This window comes from Acanthopagrus latus, chromosome 23, assembly GCF_904848185.1.
Source record: "Acanthopagrus latus isolate v.2019 chromosome 23, fAcaLat1.1, whole genome shotgun sequence".
In the NCBI taxonomy this organism is placed as follows: Eukaryota; Metazoa; Chordata; class Actinopteri; order Spariformes; family Sparidae; genus Acanthopagrus; species Acanthopagrus latus.
In genome coordinates, this window is record NC_051061.1 from 14,803,712 (window position 1) to 14,824,048 (window position 20,337).

At 45.3% G+C, this 20,337-nt stretch overlaps 1 long non-coding RNA gene across 3 annotated transcripts in view; it reads left to right on the top strand.

Annotated features, from left to right (window-relative positions):
- The window catches only part of LOC119014473, a 60,397-nt gene that overhangs the window by 25,535 nt on the left and 14,525 nt on the right, over window positions 1-20,337 (top strand). For 2 of the 3 annotated variants that reach the window (XR_005072978.1, XR_005072979.1), the window contains exons 2-3: window positions 138-244; window positions 3,023-3,118. The exons of the other annotated variant lie outside the window; for it this stretch is intronic. This is a non-coding gene — a long non-coding RNA (uncharacterized LOC119014473). Of the gene's footprint in view, window positions 1-137; window positions 245-3,022; window positions 3,119-20,337 lie in introns of those variants that run through there. 3 annotated transcript variants of the gene reach the window in all.

Consider the following 20,337-nt stretch of genomic DNA (forward strand, 5'->3'; position numbering starts at 1 on the left):
AATATGTGATGAGTGGGCTAATTACTGACACGTATTGCTGCTCTTCATTTTCTTTCACATCATGAAATGTTTAGATTTGTGTAAGGTGACCTTGTTCTGTACCCTGTCGTGACTGGAAATGTTACTCTCCCTTTCAGATGCAGACATTAAACGATCCATAACATGCAGCGCCAACTGTAACACAGACATCACTTGCCTCAGGCAGGCAAAGAAGGAAGCACTCGCTAACCGTTTTGCAGTGCAGGTACAGAGTATTTCCGTGTAGCCACTTCACTATTTCCAACTGTTTGCCTGACTGCTGCACACATGCACAGCAGCAAAAGTGAAAAAAGCGTTTTATATTGAAGCTCTCGGGTGTTTAATACAGAGCCGAATTGAAAACTAAATGCTGACAGCACTCGTGTGCCATGGATATACATAAAAACTAAAAGCAGGTTATTTGTGTGGAGTTTATTGGATGTTGTGGGGAGTTCTGACTCATGGCTGAATAGTGCCGCTCAGCTACAGGTCACATGGTGTGGGAGTCCAAGGTCGGCAGGGTCACTTCCTGTTCCCTTTAAAGAGGTGCAGAGCTTTAGCTGGGGACAAAAGAGAGCACGGAAGTACTTCTGTAGCACGAAGGATAGAAAGAGTCTTTTCAGTGCACCACAGAGCCTGACCTTTTCATTCACTGAGGAATTTAACTTTCCTCAGTACTCGCCTGCTTTGGAAACACAGCACTCCACCTCCACCTTCTGCTGTGTTTTCATGCTAATCCCAAACAGGTTTATTGCCCAGATATGTATGTTGTACACCGTTGAACAACATTTTAAAAGAGAATCCAGTGTTGCATAGAAAAAGACTCAGATTTGTGTTTAACCTCTACTGACTGGTGACTCTGTTCAGCTCTGAGGACGATCAGCGCGTAGATGAAATTACATATCCACTTACATATCTCGCCAAAATCAACATTTGAGTCCACTCACCACACTCACCTTGTGAGCGTGACTGTGTCCCTGTTCATGTTTTAGCTCAATCCCTTCCAACTTTAAAGATCACCAGTCTTTTAACCTGTTCTTATTCCTAAAATTATCCTCAAACACCAATTCCGGTCTAGCTGAAAGTAAATTCAAAGCTGTTAATGAACCATTTGATTGGAATAAAGGTAAAGTTTTGGTGTGTTTTGAAAGGTTATAAGCTGTTTTCTTCCCAAGATGTCAGAGGCTTTGTAATTATTCTACAGGAGTTTAAGCACATAGTTAATAATGATTCTCGCCAAAGATATTATATGCAAAAATAATCCTCCAGATAACCTGTAACTCACCATACGGGCTGGACAACATAATACACTTAAACTCATTTTTCTAAGGAAATATTAAGATATAAATATTCAGACATGCATTATTTCCTGATTTAAACTGTGCATTGCTGGATCTCATTGGCTTCATGATGCATCAGTCATCGGGAGGCTGGCATGAAAGTGGCTCAGGATAGAGGAGAGAGAAAGGAGAGTGGGTCACTTGTCTACAAGATCACTCATTGGCTGTTGTAGGCTCCGGGTCGGGCAATAAGCTGTCAGTCAAACAGCCTTCATCTCAGGATCTCTGGTGTAGAGGGTTAACGGAGTCTTCTTACAGATGACAGCATGAAAACTCATCCATGGTCACTGCTGTTTGCCTTTTTCTCACAACCAATCGGAAAAGGTTGATTTCAGCATGTTGTCATTTTTATCGTACATCTCAATTCAGCCATTCTGCTCACTTTAGCCAACTCTGAGAATTATCAAGCTCCCCTCCCCCCCGTCCCGCCTACCTCTTGAGTCTACTAATGGCAGCCCCTGGGACAGCTTTGGCTACGTTTAACGCAGAATGTAAATCTACTGAGCTATAGGGTCCCTCATTAAACAAGATGCTGCTTTACGGTTCTCTGCGTAGCTCAACTTTCTTTTATGGATTATATGAAGAACATGTCATTGTCGGTCCATTTTGATTGAGCGCTGCATTTATACTCCTGAGCTCTGAACTCCCCCGTTTTAATTCATCATCTATAATTTGACAACGATACGACTCTCTAAAGCGAGGCCGCGCAGCTAACGACAAAGGCAGGATTCTCATAATTGGCAGAAATTGTTTGTTTTGTGTTTGTGTGTACGTGCATGTGCATGTGCATGTGCATGTTTGCGTTTATGCAGCACAGATCCCTTTGGTTGCCCACGTAGATGACTCCACGTCCTTTTTGGATGAATTGGTACCAAATATAATCAGAACCAACGACCCCACGGCCTCCCACCCAACAGCCCCGATTTTCTGCTCGCATTTACGGCCTCGAGCTCAGGTACAGATATTTATGATGGCAGTAAAGTGGGCTGCTGTAGTTAATCTCTTAATGACGTCTCCTTTCCTCTGCCACCAGTGAGTCTGGGTTCGGGCCACGGGGACCGATTGCTGGAGACAGGACGAGGGGTGGGGGGAAGCGGGGCTCGTTTTTTGGGGGGGGGTGCGATTCCTGGAGAGCTGGGACTTGAGACTTACCTGGTTTGGAGGGTGGCGTGTGGCGCAAAATGACATGGCATATTCCACAGGCGTGAGATACTTTGCAAGTGAGAGGGCCGGCGCAAGGGAAATTTCACTAATGGGAAACAAATGTGCCACACTTCTCAGCTCCTGTCACTTTCTATCAGTGCGTTGCTTGCCCTTTTTTCATTTTAAAATAACTCTTGATGCTTTGCATAAACCCTTTTTGAAAAATGCTGATTTTAATAATATTGCCTCCTCAAACTGTGCCGTCGGTTTTTGCATACGCGCACCTGTGCAGGTGTGAGTGTACGGTCATGCTATTTATGTTCCCATGAGGGGATTTTTTTTTGCGCGTGTTTTTATAAGGCTGCCGGCTACTGTATGGAACTTTATTTAAAGATACAGTATCATCTGCCACCGGTGCCACTGTTGCACGCCGAGCCGAAATAGTTACCGCCCTTTTCCCTCTCTCTCGTCTCCACTGTCCATCTTCCCTCCTCCTTCCTCCTCTCCTCTCCTGGTTGCAGTTGTATTTGTGCGCCTTGGGAAGATTATAAAGAGGTGCTTTGTGAGGGGATGCAGCTGCTGAAATTCGACTAGATCCAGCTGAAGAGAGAAGGGAGCAGGTGGGTCAACAACGCCACCCTGCTGTTCCCAGAATATCAGGCTGCAGAGCTGTGCCTCCCTCCCCCACCCACACACACACACACACACGCACACACACACACACAAACACACATGCGCACACATCCTTCAGAGCACCCCTACCCCACCCCGGCACGCACACAAACAAACATTATACCATGTCAAAATACGAACAGAGTAACACCCACAAAACAGAAATACGGCAATATGCACATGTCAAAGGACTGCCTCAGTGGAAATACTGCCCACTCAAACAAGTGTGCATCACTGGAATCATTCATACGGTGGGAGAATGTTGGCAGAAGTTAGAAAACGCAACACAAATAATTACAACAACACACAAACACAGCCCCAAGTGCTGCCTCGGGAAGGCCTGATACCGAGTCGAGCCTCGTTTTTTTTTTTTTTTTTTTTTTTTACGGTGCCGTGAACGAGGTCAGTCGAAAGCGTTGCAGAGGAAGATCCTGTCAGCTCTGTGAAGTGGAGATGTTAACAGGTCGGGGTGCTGCCAGAATGCTGGATTTCTGCATTGTAGCGGGGACATTGGTAAGATGACCCTCATCCGGCTTTGTGCAGCTCAGAAAAAGGAAGGTGGCAGGAGACGGAATGAAAGAGAGGAGAGGAAGTCCTGCAGGCGAGCGCTCGGATAAGATGTCACACCATCCTCTCTGCGGGGGGGACGCCGCACTGGAAACAGCGTGGCATAAAATGCAAAAGATACACAGATTGGTTTATTAGATTTGTGTTTGAATCCACAAGAAAACACGATGATACTCTAGAACTGTAGACACACTGGAGTATTATTGAAGCGGAAAAATGAAAAGCGATGTTCCCAATTTGCTTTATCATCTCCATCTTCCCTCCTAATCGGCTCCAGACGAGACGCTCTTATTATTTATTTTTTATTTTTTTCATTTTTAAAAACAGACTCATTCTCTGTGGAAACAACAACCAAAATATGGATGAATGTTGTATTAACTTTGCATGTGTTTCCTCTCTGCCGTCATATTCCATAAACAAGCTTTTTGATAATCATAAAAGCAATATGCTAAAGGGATGCGAAGGAGTCGGACAGTGCGGGAAGCCGCGGGCTTTGTGAACTATTCTTCTGCTTTCTTTTTTTTTCCTCCCCCTGAAGTCTCTCTGTGTCCTTAACGAAAGTTTTGACGCACATGGCTCCCTCCCCCACACCTCGGCACACCCATCCCCCCCTTGTCTGAGCAATAATTCGGCCTCGTTGATAATAAGTCCTTCTGTCCTACCCCGAAAATGCTTGAATGTCATTTTCATACACGCTACGCCCCCCTCCCCACGGGGTCGTTCCCCTGAAAGAGCCCACTGTCCCACACACTTAGTATTCCTGCCTTGAGATACTTGCAGACATCTCTAAAAGTCCTGCGATTGGCGGACAAACGCTGATTGTACTCCATCGCTCTTGAGCAGAAACAGCCCTTATCAATGTTTTAACAGGAACGTCACTCATGATTCCTGAGGGTTCTGCTTTCATGTGGGACTTAACTGAGTACGTGTCATGCTTTCTTTATTGCTTTCTGGGAACGCATCACACTTCCTTTCTGTCTCGACTTGCGCTGCCCTTTGATGGCGCGTTCGTCTCCTGTTTGTCAGTGTGTCACCAGAATCATCCGTTCCCTCCATCATTTCTGAATGGCTTCGATTCGTTTCGCGGGTCAGCTCTCCTCCAGCGTTCGCGTGGCTGCAGATCTGTTGAGGCGGCGGGTTCGGCGACGTGATATCAGTCCCATCGCCTCGCTGTCACTCGCAACCCCCGCTGGGCTTCTTCTCCCCAGACGTGGCCGGCTGCCTCCTGCACCAGAGGGAAGAAACGCTGCTCCCGCTCCTCATGCGGTGCCCGCTGGTGGTGGTGGTGGTGGGGGGGGTTATTTTTTCATTTGTCTGTCGCCCCGGTTCATCTGATACGGCAGAAAAACACATTCTGGGTGCCTTTCGCTCGCTCGCTCAGATTACAGTTTGTGTGGAAGTGTTAGGGAGATCATCATTAGAAGGTGGATGCAGACTTGCAGCCATCTGGAGCTCCATCCCTCCACATGTTTCGGAGTGTGGGAAGCTGTAAGAACGTGTCACTGGTCTATATCAAATCGCTCAATATTTCATCAACTGCGCTCACTCGTGGGTGTGTGGAAGTTATTGTTTGAGTGGTTTTCCTTTTCTTTTTTTTTTCTTTTTTTTTTTTCGTCTTGTGGCCAATTACTCTCCCATCACTGTCATTTACATTCATTTGTCATGTAAAATTTGTCTAAGGCGTGCGATGTGCGTCCCACCCCACGTTTCTGTCAGAATGAAGCCACATGTCGCCGTCATGGCACCGATGAGATGCTTTTAGCTTAGCGCCGTGTCATCCTAAAACCGACTCGAGGGTGACTGCATCTCGCTACTCCTCCATATCTTCGCTTTCGGGAGAGTAATGGTCTCCACATTGCCCAGTGGAGCGTCATGCCTGATCGCCGCCATTCTCACATCTGCTTCCTGGAACAGCGGCGGGGAAGTCTCCAAAGAGCTCCCAGCGGAGCGCGGGGCATGTGTGCTCACATAGGAGGCGAGAGTTTGAGACAGGGGCTTGCCGGCGTGGTTTATTTTCAAAGGGTAGTGCTGAGAATGTGTTGAGAGGTTGAGGAGTTGAGAGAGCTCTGGTTTGGGTTTCACCTCCCTGGGACACAGCTGGGGGGGGAGGCTCGGGTTAGGAGCTGGGTCTGCGAGGGTTTTGTGTTTAGACAACAGCGCAAACAAGGCAGAAGATGATTTTCCTGTGTGTGCACGTGTGACGGAGGGATGACAGTGTCCAATCTGGCACTAGGAAATGGTTAACTACTACTTTTTTTTTTTTTTTTGCACTTAAGTCTCATGTGAGGAAAAAAAAAACAAAAAACATGCAAACAACCAAACTGAACTCCAGTAGAACAGGGAAGTGCCAGTCCGAGCTAACTGTCATATCTGCGCCGGTCATTTCCCTATTTCTCTGCACACACACTAACACATGTAGCGATAGGCATCGCGCCAAGTGGCCCACTTTGCATTTAAAAAAAAGGGGCCTGGGACAAAAATGGCAAATGCACAGGAGCTGAACTGAGCTTATTTGGTTATTCAAAGCTACCACTCTCTCTTTTTTGGCCTACATCATACTGCATGTTTTCCAGCTGCCATGGCAAACTGGGAAGTTTTGAATACAAAATAAGATGCAAAAGTGGGAATTTGCATTTACTGTACAGGACAGTTTCAACCGGGGCAGCGGAGCTCACTTTGGACTTTCTCTATGGCGCGGGGCGTTTAAATCGTTCCGTGTCTAGCTAACTGCTCAAAGCGCTTCTGAAGTGGCGCACGGCTAACTAAGCATATGACATCATAAAGATGCGCTGATGTAAGCTGGAAATGGCACGTGTATGTAAAACGTACCTGTCAATCAAGCAATCTACCCTTTGCAAATATTGTCTCTATTGAAATTTCCCGTGTTAGCAGTGGCGGTCTCGTGACGTTTGAGGGGCAGGGAAGAAAAAAAGAATTTGAAGGGCACCAGCAGGCAGAAAGCTGTGATATACGTATCACGTTTTTTCCACTCGAAGGTTACCTTAGAGGGCACATAATAGGTTAATCAACCAATGCCAGCAAGGAGAGTTCCTTCCTGGCTATTATGTCTAATGAAAAAAAAAAAAGAGAATACTTTGAATATATGCAGGTTTAAATTTGAGGTGTGTTTTAGGTAGTTGCAGATCATGAAAATATGATAACTAGATACATGTGCAAATGTTCATTTAAATAGTCAGTTACATGTACAGTTGGAGTCTGTCGTTGCTCGTGCAACTGTATCTCCTTTCCATATCCATCTGAAAGTGTGTCGCATGCTCACCCAGCACAACAGTTGGATGGTATCTCTGCTCGCCGTTGTGCACTCGTGTCTTGGTGTCGTCGTCTGGCACTCAGCGCTATCATCCCTTCTGGTTGCGATCACTATTATTCTTTATCCTCACTTTGATTTCTCCACCATGAAACTCCCATTTTACACCCACCTCCCCAGTGCGCAGTGTCACACTATACCGTACACCTACAATGCAAATAGGAAAGCAGACAGACGGCATGTCTGGATTTTCTTTTTCTTTTTTTTTTCTTCAAGCAATTCCTCTGATTTCTCTGCACTGGCTGCCAAACAGCGAGGCTGCCACAGTCCTGCTGCTGCTGCTGCTGCTGCCGCCGCTGCTGCTGCCGGTGTTTTTTCGATCAGACTGGTGTGGACCTGGGAAGCAGAGCATATGCCACAGTGGACTTCAGGTGCCAAGAATATAATTTTCCTTAAGTGCTTACAACTGTAAAAACCAAAGTTGATTCCCCGAGACTGAAAGTAATTACAGGCCGTTTAAATTGGAGAAAAAGGCGAAGCGGTGAGCTCTTTAGTTTTCGCAGAACTCAAGAAAACATAATGTGGTCTGTCTAATATCTGTTTTATTTGAATGTTTTAACATGCGAGTTGGTAATTTATATTGGCTGCGTATGATTCCTCTGGAGGAAATGCCACTGGCTGTGGTTAACCCGACGACTATAAATTGTCGAAGACATATTGGGCTTTTATATCAATACTAATATACATCATCTGGAATGAAACAGACAGTCGTATCTTGTCTCCAACATCTACACTGATTATCCTTCCACCTGCATTATCGACGACGCGCCGATCGACTGTCTTATCTTGAATGCCGAGATGCTGGTTTGCGTCAACAGGCGGACTTGAACTTGGCCGTGGGATGCGGCGAGTGTATCCTGTATCTGTTGTGGCGGAGCAGTGGGGGCTCCTCTTGGCCTGCGAGAGCGTGACGGTGCACCTGTCAGAGAGGAAGGCCTGGCTAATCACTGTAAGCTGGCCGCGGAGTGAACATGTGTGCTGGGGAGACCCTCAGGCCAAGAGAGGGGGAGGAGGAGGAGGGGAGGGGAGGGGAGGGCACGCCTGACCCAAATTGCTTTAATAAAAAAAAAAAACAAAAAAAAAAACAAGGAGGATGCGGATGGAGAATTCCCCAGATCACCCCCCCACCTTCCCCTTCGCTCTCACCACTCCTCTGGTCTTCCCCTTTCCCCTCACACTCCTCTCATCTTCGGACATCAGACCATTCTCCCTGTTTTCATTGTTAAATCATCCGGCTATTGACACAGTGATTGCTCATGATCGCTGACTCATCTCTTCTGTGAAACCCGCCTTCCTGGGAGTATCTGGCCTGCCATTGGCTCCCTGAGGTCTGATAGCGTAGAGACTACTTCTCAGCTCTCTCTCTCTCTCTCTCTCTCTCTCTCTCTCTCTCTCTCTCTCTCTCTCTCTCTCTCTCTCTATGTTGAACCGTTCTCTGGGAAAAGCAGATCAGCGCTCCGCCGAGATTCCAGAGGATACGCTCTCCGGTTCTGTTGACGAAGGGTGAGGTTCTTCTTCTCCTTCTCCACCTCTCGAGGCAGGACCACACAGCGTGTGAAAATCTGGCCCGCGGACACACCTCGGTTTCCGTGCGCTGTAAACCATACGTACACGCTTTCCCCACAACAAATGACTTCACACCACAGTTTGGGAGATGCACAGTCATCCCCGCTCTGTTGGAGGAATAACTCAGGGTCAACTTGTGCATAACTCTGGAAACAGATAATCATTGAATATGGTCAGCAGTGGGAGCAAACACATTAGCGCGTTGTTCGCTCAGTCTGCCAGGTCAAAGAAAACTTTCCAATTAACGTCAGATCTCGAAAGAGTACCTGAATGCAGCCTCGTTTCTGGTCGCGCGTCTATTTTTTATTTTTTTTTTTTGATTTACTGTCAGTTCCTGGAAGGCTCTAAATGCATTGAGTTTGGCCGGTCAGGGTCAGATTTGATTTAGTACACCCCCTTTGTGTTTGCGTGTGTCTGTTATGACTAATTGCGTTTGGCCGGCGCATCCGAAATGTTTCATGTTTGTCAGTAATCATCGGAATTGGCCACCGTGACATTCCTGGAGAAGTCAAACCCTGGTTTTCATTGCACTAATGCCTCTGCATTTTCCACATCATTCATTTCCGTCGGAGGGCTCTGACTGCCAAAGCAGCCCTAATTTGTGCTACACGCCAAATAAATAATCTTATGTAATGGAATAAAATATATATTTAAAATAATAGATCGTCAGTATTTAAAGACAACGTGAGAAAACTCTCTCACAAGGCTGCAGAGATCACTGGGCAGATTTCACTCTCTGATATCTGATGATAATAGAATTACTTCTTAAAAGCACTACAAGGAGACCATTGGTAAGAGCAAGGCTATTTTTATATATTAAATATAATTAGTTATTATCTGTCACCAGGTAAGATTCCAACTTATCCAGGTTGTAAAAGTCACATGATTAAAAAATGTTTTTTTGTGTAGGAGTGCTGAGGCTGGAATGAGGAAAGACGATGCTCTGTAGTCTGGTGGTACTTTGATTTGCCATCATCGTGTTACAGTTATCGACAGTTCCTCATACCAGACCGACTGAACGGGTCGAAAGCCAGTCACTGCCAAAATGACATGACTTGAACAGCGTACCAGTGTTAAGTTTAGGACAACATTATGGTTATAATAACTCCCACCATGAACAAACCTACATAGCTTCGGTTACATTGCGTATCCGTCCTAAGTAAAAATTCTGCACTATTTACTTGTGGTTATTACATGAGATGCACAATATGTTTGGTCCAGAGAATCAGTGTTTTGTATCTGCCAGCCGGATGATAACCCTTTTGTTTACGATGCACACAAGTTAACACCTTCCTCAAAATCTGAAGGAGCGGGACCCTGTGTGGACACTAATCTATTACAAAGATGCCATCAAGTGGAGTTTTGTGTCCCCAGTGTGCAGCCGGTAACCAATCTTTTCAACAGATCCCTCCTAAACATTGGGAGCCGGACTGGGCATTAAACATGCAGAGAAGTGCTTGCTGTCTACAGCTTGTCAATGTGCTTCCACTTATATCCACCACCACCACCACCACCTCCTCCACCTCCTCCTCCTCCTCCTCCTCCTCCTCCGTTCTCTCTTGTCTTCCTTTCCTCTCCCTCTATCTCTTCTCACCCTGTCTCTCCCCCCGGGAAAGAGTTTGAAGTGGCGTTTTCTCGGGCTTTGTTTCCTAAATGGTTTTGTTGTGTCTAGAGTCTGGGCTTTGGCAGGGCCCTGGATGCAGGGCTGAAACTTAATCTAACACTGCGCTCGCCACACCGCAAGAGGTGGTTTTTTGGGATCCTCTTAGTGGCTGCTGGCTGCTTTATTCTGGAATCTACAGGCTCCCTACCGAGGGCGATGGCTTCCCATCATGGGAACGTGGTTTGTTGCCAACCACTTCCCTCTTCGGTCTAACTGTTGGTCAAATATACTCGAGCTGATACTTGATATTTAAAACTTTTTTTATTGAGCTGGAGAGCAAAATAATATTTATTTTCACTGTAGCAGCGGCAGCAAAACATAAACTTATATTTAGGCTACACCAATTCAGAGTCAGCTGCTATGATCACTACCTGCACAGCTAACCGAGCTAACTCAGCTACAGTTACACTGGTGATATGTTACTCTTCTTTTTGTTTAGAGCGTGAGTTCAACAGGTGTCCAATATCATACCTTTAAAAGAAGCCACTTCCTCCTTTTTCCAAAGGATTAGATTGTTTTTATTTTCAGTCAACATGCCATACAGTACTGTACCTTTTGATGCAAGAGACACATTGTTGTGCTGTTAACATTACATGCTTTTCCATGCTGGCAATCAAAATATTGCATAATAGGTTTGGCTCTTGGATGAGGTGTTAACGTTTGTGTACAAATAAAAACTGAATCCAACAAGGTGTAATGGCAGCAGACTTGACGAAATATTCATGACCTACATGAAGCATTTGACTAAAACATCCACTGAAGAATCCACAGAGTTAACATAAATGTCATCTTTCCATCAGCTGAGTTTTGACTGGTGCTCTTTTAATCACGTTTTAATCACGTCTTCTGCTGTAGTTGAATGGCACCTGCCTGAATTGGTGCTGTTTATCCTGATATCATCGTCTCCTGATATTCACAATGATAGTGGATTGAGTCTAACATCAATTTGCATTTTCTTCGGCCAATTTTCTTAAAATTCAGACAACAATTTGTGCAGAATTTGGATGGAAACCTGATTATTGACATTTTGTAGAGGTGTGTTATGATTACAAGACTGCCGGACACAAATGAAACTCCCTCCAGTTTGTAACTGTGTTATTCACGAGGAGGCGGTGGGTTCAGCTCTGATTACATTACTAACCGGTTACAACAAATGCCAACTGTGACAGGATATAATGGCAAAGAAATACAAATCAAAGCACAAAATCTTCTCCTATAACAACTGCCAACCCTTATGTCTATTCTGAATTCTGAATTTTCTCAAAATATGATTATAGAGCTTCCAGCAGAACTTCTTGGGTTGACTGAGTGATTTATTGTGACATACGGAGGCTGTGTGGGACAAACTGAGCATCCTTATGAAGAGCAGAGAGATTATTCCTAAATGGATTTAGACATTTCTGTAGATGTTTTGTCACTTTTTTCACAGTGAAATCTGATTCAGTCAAGTTGACCGTAGCACAAACTTACAGCCGTCTTTCAAGTCTACAGAGGGTCAGTTTTGATACTAAAAATATAGATTTCAGGATGAAGTATCACATTAACTGCAACTGAAACTGACAAACAGTGCTGCTGTAGCAGCTGCTGCTACTGTAGCGTTCTCTGTCTACCTGTCAGGCCTCCACACACACACACACACACACACACACACACACACACACACACACACACACACACACACACACACACACACAGAGAGAGAGAGAGAGAATACCATGGGTCCCCTGGCCTGGCTGGGCTGTGGGTAGCTTGTAACCCAAGTGTTTTATTAGCAACTGGTCCAACACAGCTAATTGCTTCCTGAGGGAGCCGCCTCCCTTCGGTCCGTGACTGATTAACGGCCCACATTATGTGTCTCGACAACTTTGACAATCTTTTTTTTTTTTTTTCCTTTTTGGTCGCAAAACTTTTTATTACACTGCACTGCCACAAATCTCCAGTGTAAATCTCCCCTAAAACCAGTTTTTCATTGTGAGGTTGTTAAAGCATTCTGAACCCTTTTTTTCAGTAATTAATGTTTATTAATATGATTTAATGATTTTTTTTTTTTCTAAATGGTTTTAATGCTCAGACATATGTTTGATATTTTCAAATCATTAAAGATGACTTTGTCCCAGTAGAGATGATGAAATTCTCATTTATTTTGTTCAGTTTGCTGCTGTAGCCCTTCAGTCAACATTGGTAGTAATAATTTCCTGCCATTTTCAAATCATTTGCCATGTTTGGATTTATTCGCTTGTTGCACGGAATGTATGCTAGCTTGCTAAAATTCAGACAGTGATTTCGCTTAACATTGTGAGACCATAACATCCATGAAATGAGTCTTTTCATAGCACTTTACAAAAACAATCACAACTAACAGTGATATTACCTGTTACTCTCTAGTTTTCAACTTAAGATATTTGAAAACGAGAAAATACACCAATCAATACAGTGTTTGATTTTGATATCACTCACTGAGAGCAGTTAAGGAACAGCTGCTGCTGCTGCAGCTCTTTGTGTGGTTTGTTCGACTGGTGATGCCACAAAATCACACAAAGAGCTGCTGCACAGTGTGATATTGGAACTGGTCGCTGACAGTAATTGCAATTTTCTAAGTTAACTCTCCTAAGTACTGACGATTGTGATTCAATTTGCTATTTCAATGATTGTGCAAGGTTGTCTGTCAAAGCATAGCATTTCTTTTATTATTTACATCTCGTACATCAAAACACACCCACATCCTGAGATTTAAATCCCTGAATAGGTTGATTGCCAGTGATTCCCCAAACAACATATATCATCATTCCCTCACAGACACATCAGAGCTTAGTTGTTGTCGTTCACAATTTAGTTGTGTTTACGCAGGAAAGCTATGTCACTGTGGTTTGGCTTAATCTTCAGTTAGGTAATGTATTTGACGTAAGTAAGAAATAACTCACCACTGCATTTCCCATGTAGATTTTCCGCTCTTTATCCTACTTTGCCTGACTTCCTTCTTTGCTGCTGTAATAATTACTGCCATCAGAGGTCGCTGCCTAACGAGAAACGAATAATAAGTCTTAATAAGTTGCTTTTGTGGTTGTTTTTCTGACGGCCTGCAACTTCCTAGGGAACATTTTGCGCATTTGAGTATTGAGAGGGATGTGTCTCCCACCAAATATATCAAAATTAACAGCACTGCTTTAATCCATTTGAAAATGCGCTTTTTTTTTTTTTTTTTTAAATCTTTCATTTAATTTTCTTGAAACCAAGAAATTGAGAGCAGGCCAGCGTCACTGTGCACTCTATTCATCTGCCAAAATTGTAAAAATGTCTCCGTTTGTCGCTGAAGATCGGATTTTATTTGTGACATCACGGTCTGAAAGCCAATCATGGTCCAATATTCAGCATACATAGTGCACAAACACTAAGAATGGACTTTACAGTGAAGTAGGAGACATCTTGTGTCCAGCAGTTAAACTTTAATGAGGGAGGAGGAGTAGATGCCATTGAAAACATTCTAATGTGGGTATTGTATAGTTTTTTTTTCTCCATGTCTGACACACACAGAGAATTTTTATGCCTGCCTTCACATGAGTGCGGAGAGGATCTCTGATCTCCTTTGTCACGATCTCCTTGTTTGGGAAGACTTCACATGTCCTATAAATATTCCGCCGTGTGTGTTTGTTGTTTCACAAACAAATCTGGGTCGTTCAGTTGTAATCTGGTCGTAATCAAATTTGTCGCTTATTTCTCTCGCAGGCCTTTCATCTCGCTTTTTTCTGAATTTAATTACTTCCCAGCATTAAAACCACTTGCCTAAACCTATTAGTTTCAACACATTTCATGCTGTCTTCCCCTGCTCCGTGAGTGTATCGATGGGCGGGTTGGATCCAGTACGTGCAACACACATGATGTAAGCATACATCACAGGCCGAAAAAACAGGCATCATCTGGTTTTTGACCTGTTAACTCCCAGAAGGAAAATACTGAATATATGATCAGGACTTCTGAGTGGGTGGACATCAGGCTCTGCGGCTGCTGAGAAATTTCCCTCCATTTGTTGACTCTCTGTCTCGGTGCAGAGATCTACTTAAAAAAAAAAAAATGCTGCTTTTCATCCATTCATAGACTTAATAAGAAATTCTGAATATGGACACATGAGAAGCAGTCGCTGGGTTTCCGGGCTCTTCTCCTTGCATGCTCTTGTCTCATAAGTGTCTTTGATGATGCCGTTGGGAGCGACGAGCAGATGGGTTTCAAAAGGCTGTTTTCCCAAACAGGATATAGATGATGTGTAGGCCCGCTCTCTGGAGCAGGGATCAAATGGTGCTCTTCCACCCCCCACTGCTCCCTCCGACCTCCGCAGGGTGGGGTCCTAGATGGACCGCCTGAGGAAGAGGAGGTCGGCCTCGAGTGTGTCCAAGGTCGTATTGTCACACGTGCAGCATCATCACTTCCTGCGGGTCATATGGAAATCATGTCATTTCTACTTCTCTGATGAGGAGGGTGAATCAGCCTTTTCTCTCAGCTCTCATGCTTAAATCAATCTCTCCCCGTCGGTCAGCACCTCGTTTTGACCCCAGGATACAGCACTCTTTAATTACTGTCACAGTTGCATATATAATGGTGGATCAGGGCCCTGAAACCATGTTCAGGCAAACTGTGGTTTAAAAAAAAATGCATACTTCATGGTTTGGGCTTGGAAGAACCCTTCCTGCGCCTCTCCTCAGAAGTCCAGAGCCGACGTCAAGTACGGAAATACCTTATTGACATGGATTTGTTTTGTACCGTTCCTTTTCAACATTTTTCCCCCACTAATGTGTCAGAATCGGGGACATCTGTCTCCAAGCGGACTCGTCTGATGGATCTGTCCTCTGCGGCGGCGCTCACACGTGTTTCCACGTATGCGCAGCTGTTACTGAACGGAAGACGACGGCACCAGAACTTGGCGCTGACGGCGGCGCGGGGCCGAGGCGACTCGGGGCCGCGGCCGAGTGGGCAAAGCAGCTGGAACGTGGTTGACAGGAGGGCAATGGGGCCAGGGGGGTGGGGGGGACGAGGAGGAGTCATTTTCGCATTAGCAGAATCACATTTTGAGAAAGATGCAGCATTCCAGGACCTCTTTATTTGATTAGCCATAATGTCATAAATGCAAGAATGTACTCTGATAAATGGCAAAAGTAGCTGATGAATTAGTTATTCCCGTCAGCAAATACCCACGCTGGCCTGCCCTCCCCGTCCTCGTCCCACGGGCCACATTGCCTCCTCAATCTGCAATATGGAGCATAATTATACTAATTTCTCTCAATTGCATTAGCGAGGGGCCTGGAGGAAAGAAAGGCTGTCTTTCTAAGCATGAGCCTCGACTATGCAGTCAGCCTCCCTGCACCTCAGAGAGCGAGTACAGGGGGAGGCAACATGACCCCTGCTCACCCCCCCACCACCACCACACACACACACCCCCCCTCCTCATTTGACTCGCTCTCCTCCTTCGCTCCCTTCAGCTCTCGTCCCTCTTTTCTCTCATTCCATATTTTCCTCCCACGTCGATTTGCTTCATCTGATAGCAGGCTGAAACTTACAGAAAACACTGGAAATGCTTCCTACTGCTTGTAGAATCTGAAAAGTTTCGCCCCAGGAACTTGGGGCGTTGAGTCCTGCGAGTCACCATGTGTGAAAATTGTGCAACCTAACTGACGTGACTGAATGTAAGTTAGAAACAAAGCTGTTTGAGCCCAGTGCAGGCTCATTTCCTAAACCTAACCAAGTAGTTTTGGTGCCAAAACCCAACCAGGTTCCGAACTTTGTGCAATGTAAATAACAGCCCAAAAGTCACGTCACAATACGGATCATTCTCACTCCCAGCTCGTCAGAGATGGCAGCTCGGTCAGTCGCTCTCTATTCTATGGCGGTAGCGGGGCAGAGGTAACTACAGCGTCAAACCTAGAAGCGTGAGGCCACAGACCCTGTCAGCTCACTTTTATTTTCAACATCTGCACACATGTTGCATGTTTATTTTTGTCCAAAATTAAGCACAGCATCATCCGTTGAAGCCAAAGGCCACTTACAAGGCTGCCATATTTGATGAGTCGGGAGCGACAACTTTAGTACTTAATCGTGAAAAAAAACAGAATATCAAGAGGAGTTTGCTCGTATATATGTTACAGGGTTTTTTTCTGGACTTAGTTTTAAGGACGACCTGGTTCAGTGTTGGACACTGAGTTTATTTGACATTTATTTGAAAACATTAACTCAAAGAGCCAAAAGCAAGTTTATTTTATTGTTGTCAGTTAATAAGAACTATTCCTGCTTCATCGCTTTGTTTCTTTTTTCCGCCTGACAACGTTTCACTCGATAAATATTTCCACAGCGTGTTAAAAACCGGTAACTGCTGCCTGTTTGACCCAACAGAATGACTCGTTCTGTGTTTCCCTTCAGAAGCAGAGCCAGTCCTCCGTGACCTGGTCACATCAGAGCGGCCTGGTGGATGAGGGACTCTGGGGGACTTCAGGGTGCTGGTAGTGGGAACGCGGCCTCAGTTATGAAAGACGGCATTGTCCCGTCTGGCTCGCCAACATTGAAAATGAATAAATCAAAGAGGAGAGATCAAGAGTGGATGGGGGGAGGAGGAGGGGGACGGAGGGGAGGGGGAGCAGGGAGCGCTATCTGACATCTGCATTTTTAAACTGGGCATTGAGCTCCGGAGGAATGTTGTTATCATCCACCCTCAACTGCTGGATAATTTGCATTGGATTACAGCATGGACCGAACTGTGATCAGATTTACACCTCCTCTATGCCCCTGCAATCATGCCTCCCGTACACAAATATCTTTGCTGATCACTTTAGCATCAGGTTTGTATCATCTCAGTCCTTGTTTTTGTCGGACAGTAGGATATCTCCATTAATGAATACAAAGTTTGTCAGGGAAAACTGTCAGCTAAGGCCGACCACCACAGCACAGTCACACACACACGTCTCTTCTTCTGTTGATTTAATTCAGGGATTTGCCTTCAGTTCCCTCAAACAGTCCTCGTCCTTGTTACTGACATTTCATAAGTTGGTTTAGGTGGGATTTACTGTACAGCGAATGTGGTTTACAAATTAGCGCTCCAACCAAAAACAGAAGGGCTTTTCATTGGATAAAGTGACATGGATTTATACTTTGAAAATCCAGCTAATGTAATCATCAGCAATCAACTCCTGGAATTTAACCCTAAAAAAAAAAAAAAAAGGGACTTTCCTGCCAAATGATCAAAGGATAAAGAAAGTAGGATGGACAGTTTCTTTTTCAAGATTTAAAAAAAAAAAAGAACAGAGGATGAGATGAGGGTCGCCACTTTGTGCTACAGGAAACTGTCAGTAAACACAGCTCATTGTGGAAGCGATTGCTGCTTTAGTTACAGTTGCATCAGATAGTTTATCAGAATTTTACTCAAGTTCCACTTTTTCCAAAGAGGACGCTCATTCTGTCTAATATTAAATTGGATGAAGTCATCGTTTTGCAACTCAGAATGAAGTTTCAAATCTGGACTTGTCTACTGTTGTGTGCGCCTCCAAACACATTCTTCTGCTCTTGCTCAAGCGGCAGCATGATTAGAGCTGCTGTCAGAGTGCGTCAAAGGTTCATCCATCATCTCTTATCGGCCCACCTTTACCTCCCTCATCAACCGTGACGATCGTAATCACAATCTGATGTCGGGGGGACCGATCTATCCATCAGTCCGTCAGCTTCTGCCTGACTGCCGCTCTCTCAGAACCAGCGCAGACCGGGATACTGCTGGACTCCAGTGACAGCAAGACAGCAGCTGGCTCTCTGATTCAGTTCAACACAGTGGCACTCTGCTGCTGCCTCTCATCCCAGGTGTGTGTGTGTGTGTGTGTGTGTGTGTGTGTGTGTGTGTGTGTCTGTGCAGAAATGGTGTCTGCACAATGGCCGCCCTGTGTGACCCTGTGCATCTGTGTCTGCCCGGACAAGCCCCACTGTCCCGCTCGCCGCCGCCGGGGCGCTCTCTCTTCGGCGTTGACAGCACGCTACAGGTGCCCGACACATCTGGCGCTTCGCACAACCAAACGCACACATCTGCTGAGGCACTGATGAGTTAAATCAAGAGCAGAAAATCAGCAGCAACATAACACATTGCATTCAGTTGATGAGAAGTGAGAGAAGTTTTTTTTTTTTTTCTCCTTTGCGCAGCCACAAGCACGCTCATTATTTGACCAGGCCACAAGTTCATGACCAGACCTCCACTCATTAATGAAAGTCTGTGTCTGGGGTGGGATTCTGAACAGTCATCACACTGTTTTTTCATCTAACACCCCCCCCCCGACCCCACCAACATCTTTCAGTACCAAACACATCCTGCGCATAATCAATGCTCTGTCCCACAGAAACCTCTGTTTGCAAACTCTGGACAAGCAAAAAAGTTTGGTTGAAAGGAGCCATTTGTGGACGTTTTTGTAAGCTGAAAGAACATTTGTCATTCGTTTCTTCTGCAGTTGCAGCTCATTTGTGCTTCGGTGTGCAGCTTGCTGCTGAACCCAATTTTCACTGCAGCTTGTAACATAAGACATTTAGTGAGCACGAGGAGTGAAAAAAAAAAAAAAAAAAAACACGACCCGGCTACGCGCTCAGCTATGCAAATAAATCATGTTAGTGTCTGGCAAACAAACCAACAGTGAGCTCATCAGGCCCGGTTTGCCCTGCTGGCAAGCAGAAGCAACAGTGTGCAAATACAGGCCAGAGGTTAACCCGCTAGCAGGTGCACTTCCTCCTTCACCTGACGGGATATTTGCATGAGCATCCAAGGAGGAACCATCGCCTGCACCACCTGTCATACTGACCTGTCGAGTTTGTAAAGCTGAAGCTCTTCCTCATCAAGCTGTGAAACTGAATCGTTCACGCGTGTTTTTCTACCAGAGCCGTCGCTGCAGAAACTCTCGGTGTCATGTGTTCTGTGATTTATCCCCAGAAAAACACCTTTAGCGGCGTCTGTAACAGAATCTGTCGTCCTGACTGAGTTGGATTTCCTTGTGTATGTGTGAGAGCTGTGCGTGTGTGCGTGTGTATGTGTGTGTGTGTGTGTGTGTGTGTGTGTGTGTGTGTGTGTGTTATTCCAACTTTAGGTCCAGCAGGTCAGGTCACAGGACATGACAGTTGGCCAGTGGAGAGCAGCCTCCAGGCTAGTGTAGGTCCCCTCCACCCCCCCGCCTACCTCTCTCTCTCTCTGGGTGGCCTGTGTTTACGAGCTCCAGGAGCAGGTCATCACTGCGCTGAGAACACGGCTGCTACGGGGGGACTGTTACTGGGTCAGCCCCGGAGCAGCAACCAGGATTTTTTTTTTTTTTTTTTTTCCCCTCGCTGTGTTGCGCCTGTGCATGTCTCTACATGTGCACGCTCTCCTCTGCGTGTTTGTGTGTGCATTGATTCGGACTTCCTGTGAGCAGCGGTGCGGGGGAGCCGAGATGAGGGTGAGGTGACCCTCGACCCCGACCACATGTCCTTGTCTGTCGGCTGATCACCCACACTTCCGCCTGCAGGGGCCTCTCTGCTCCTCTCTCTCGAGGGGCCTGAGAAGCCTCATCAGCGCAATCATGTTGTAACATCATTCTCATCACCGTCTCACAGCTTTTATTTTGGCTTTTTCCCTTTTGCTGAGTTCAGGATCACAGTGAAGAAGGTGCTAGCCAAAATGTTTGTGCCGGACTGTTTTTTGTGCGAAAGGAAGGAATTTTTCAAAACTCCCAGACGAGTTTAAAGTATCTATATTTGTGAGTGTGAAGCAACACTTTTCTTTGGAACTGTCTTGAACTTGCTTTCTACGCAGCAGTGTGGGTGGGACTGCATTACTAACACTTGCAAGGGCAAAAGTAGCCTCACTTAACTGACAGGCTGCTCTTAAAGTTTAACAGAAATGAGGAAAAACACTTTTTTTTTTTTTTTAAAAATGGGGGGTCTTTTTCGGTTGAAATTTTTAATTATTATTTCTTTCACAGGCATCAGTTGTGTTTTAAACAGGTGTACACAAATAATCTAACAAAAACAGAAACGAGGCTAAGCACAAAAACAAAATAAGA